This window comes from Belonocnema kinseyi, chromosome 1, assembly GCF_010883055.1.
Source record: "Belonocnema kinseyi isolate 2016_QV_RU_SX_M_011 chromosome 1, B_treatae_v1, whole genome shotgun sequence".
NCBI classification, from domain to species: domain Eukaryota; kingdom Metazoa; phylum Arthropoda; class Insecta; order Hymenoptera; family Cynipidae; genus Belonocnema; species Belonocnema kinseyi.
In genome coordinates, this window is record NC_046657.1 from 172,839,537 (window position 1) to 172,843,090 (window position 3,554).

The 3,554-nt window shown below is 37.2% G+C and overlaps 1 protein-coding gene across 9 annotated transcripts in view; it reads right to left on the reverse strand.

The window, feature by feature from the left end:
* LOC117172680 overlaps positions 1-3,554 on the reverse strand; it is a 305,863-nt gene that overhangs the window by 225,274 nt on the left and 77,035 nt on the right. For 4 of the 9 annotated variants that reach the window (XR_004467050.1, XR_004467048.1, XR_004467049.1 and 1 more), the window contains exons 1-2: positions 2,281-2,403; positions 2,011-2,217 (exon numbers count right to left, since the gene is read on the reverse strand). The exons of 1 other annotated variant lie outside the window; for it this stretch is intronic. The gene's annotated coding sequence lies outside the window, so the exon portion shown is untranslated. Of the gene's footprint in view, positions 1-1,071; positions 1,338-1,397; positions 1,936-2,010; positions 2,218-2,280; positions 2,404-3,554 lie in introns of those variants that run through there. 4 more of the 9 variants (XR_004467047.1, XR_004467046.1, XM_033360822.1 and 1 more) reach the window with 4 other exon arrangements.

Sequence of the window (3,554 nt, forward strand, 5' to 3'; positions counted from 1 at the left end):
TCTTTAGGCTTGAGAGAAACCTTGGTGTTGATGTTTCTCCGGGTCGTAAAGCATCGCTCTTCATATATTGGATGCCTGCTCGCGGTTGGTCTTAGTGTCGCCCCTCTTTCTGTGTTGCCGGCTTGTTCTAGCTGTGGTAGAGTAGGCGTTCCGCTTACATAACCCCTTTTACGGAGTAGTTCAGCATGGTTTCGTAGACGTTGCTGCGAAAAGTGCGATAGCTCCGGGTGTTTCTCGCACCACAGAGCATGGAGCCGTGCCATGTAACCCCGTTCACGGGCCACACTCTCATCGTAGCAGTCTAGCAAGTCGTGATTCAGTCGCTCCGTCCACCCAAAGGTCACGAGATCCCTCCGATCCATCGCATTGAATCCATTTTCATTGGCTCCCCCAGCTCTAGATTGGCCGACACACTTAACAAGTCACCTACATATAAAGGCACAATGCGGCACTAAGAGTACTTTATTACCATCTCTGTCTCTCCTACAGCATTCACCTTAATATCGCTCCTCTAAATGCTCCTAGGGAAATTGAGTCAATTGTCGAGAATGGGAAGTGCCGCATATACTGGAACTTTATATTCTCGACAATTGTTTCTGTTGCTCACTCGAGGCCTGACATGGTTCTTCTTGACTTCGAGAAGCGAACTATGTTCGTTATCGAATTTTCGGCACCAGCTGACAAAAACATCATAACCAAGGAGAATGAAAAGAAAGAGAGGTATCGAGACCTTATGAGGGAGTTGCAACGATTGTACCCAGAATATTCTGTTAAACTGTTCGTCCTTATCATCGGCGCAAAAAAATACCGGCCGAAGTTTGCAGTAGGTCCTGCGAAGCTCCTGCGTGCAGAAGTTACTGCATCGCCGGAGTGTGCAGAAGGCCGGAGGGCAGGAAGCAGCATTTTAAAGCCAAAACCTTTCTGCTTTCATTCATTCTCTAATTTTGATAGTTTCCTCTTTACACTAGATCTCTTTTTGAGTTTCTGGTTCTCTTGGTAGGCGAATTGCCGCATCCGGAGTCGAATATAATAATATAAAGCGTAGGAAAATAACTCAGAAGCATGCTTCTTGCATGGAAAAGTAAATGGATAATTCTCCAAAACTTCATCAAGTGTGAGATCAAACACATCAATGCTCAAGGCATGTTTCGCAAAGCATTCTTCAACGAAATTAATCAACTTAAAGAAGTGTACATTTGGATGAATCAATCCTCCTTTTGTTTTCATGTCAACTAGTTGTGCTACTGAATTGTAATTATTGTACTTCGTAAGTGCATCGGTACACACAGCACATTCATTATATTTGTCTCTTTTTAAAATTTGCTTACAAAGATAACCTAAAATATAAATTGGTATTAGAAACTAGTGGATAATGAAGAAATTTTTCAAGTTCAATTTGTAGCTAAACAGGACTATTACTCAGATATTTGGACGATTACATGTCATTGACACTAAACAATGCGAGACAATACAAGAAGCTATGTAGACTAGCACTTTTGTGTTTTTCAGATAAAACTAATAACTAATGATCCTCTATTAAATATGATTGTTAGTATAATTAATCCACCTACATATTGTTTATTATTTTGCGACAAAATAGCTGCAATTAGGTAATTAAATCAAAAAGAAAAAACCTGTAACATAATAAATAATGCAGTCTAATACGGGAGATAGAGAAGCATCGTGTTCGATAACTTGTTCGACTTCCCAATCTTTTTCTAGCATGATTTTGTCTAGTCTTGATTTCAAAACCCGTAAAGTTTTCGTACTTTTAGACTCAGTTTTCTTGTAAAGGTTTTTAATGTCAGCAACGGTTATTACAAATTCAAATTTTTCTTCAGTAACGGTGCAATTTCCGTGAGCAGGTGGTTTTAATGCACTATATACAGAGAGCTCATTGCTTCCAGCTGCTTGTCGAACCGTACCAAAGAATTTCTTTTTGGTTGTGGTAAATAATAGTATTAATTATAAGTGCAAGCATATAAATACTATACAAATACAAATGATTACCTCTAAATTGTCTTGATTGACTTTTCCAGTTAGTAAATACTTGAAATCTTACTTGTCAATTAGGTAATGACATAAATCCATCATAGAAGTAAGAGTTAATCTCAATCCATGTGCTGTTTCTTTGGTCAGAAATTCATCCGCGTGAATAAGGCCTTTCAATTGATTATTTTCCCATTCATTAAGCCACTCTAGTGACTCTTTTATAATCTGTATAATGAAATACGAAATATGATTAAGAATAAGAAAATAAAGCAATGCATGACAATGTACCTTAAAGTCCCTTCCACTTGGAGTAAGACCTTCATTAGACTGTTTTCGATTTAATGCATCGAAAAGATCATTCATTCGTTTACAAAAAGCTATTGTTTCTTCACAACCTTTAAATTTTGCAAATTTGCGAGATAAATAAAATTCTAAACCAATTGAAACAGAATTGCTTAAAATCTGTATAAATAACATAAATATTCAGAAGAAAGCGATAAGCACTTTCTTCACGCCGGAAGTATTAAAAAATAGTTTATTATCTGAGTTGCAAGGCGAACACGCATTTTTGCTGTATTGTCCAACTGTACGTGACTTTTGGTCAATTTAGGGCATACCCGGGCATTCCCAATTTGTTGTCTGTCTACATTATATAATTCTTCAAAATAATTCCGCTGAATATAATCCTTTTCGGGATGTATCTAAAATCAATAAATATATAAACAAACTTTTTTCATGAAGACTGATACACATGATGAGAAATCTGTAACATAAAATAGTAAGGGTAATTACTCGTAGTTTTCCTTTATTATACAGTCTGTTGCGAACATTTTTAATTAAATGTGGGGTGTCAGAGAAGAAAAACACTTGTCTTTCATTATCAAGTGGATGAGTGAACCAGCTTTTTCTGATTTCAAGTTTCGCTTGAACGCCTAACGTTTTTTGCATCTTTCGGTCAGTGCTAGCACCATCCCCAATTATTCCGTGTATAAGTGCCCCTGCTTTTTCTAATAGGCATATAGCTTTTAGCATTATCTTTGCTAATTCTTCCCCCGCAACAGGATTTTTTGAAGCTAAAGTTGCTATAGGCTGTGAATAATTTTCTGTTAGGGACTGGTACATTATGACAAGGCCATGTGTTGCTAAATTATCAGCGCTTATATCGGTTTCTTTTCTGCTATCTCCATAATCAGTTATCCCTTGGTACGTTAAGTTTCGAGATGAAACAGCAATTGCTCTTCTTAGATTTATCTCGTTTGCACATATGATGCCATGCCGTTTAAATAGATCCTTATTTTTGAAATTCTTTCCTAAAATTGCAAAGAAATTTTCATCGAAACCACAACCACTTGCCATTAGACTAAAGTAGTCACGAACGGTTTTCGAATATGGTAAGGGAAGAATTTCATTTTTTCTTAGGAATTCGTAATACGAAGGGGATCGAATATTCATTAGAGTACAGAGCATTATCCATTGCTCAGAATATCTACGGCCCTTCGGATTTTCCGCTTTAGCAGCAGCAACAATCTCCTTAATGGCAAGTATCTGCTTCTTTGAGACAT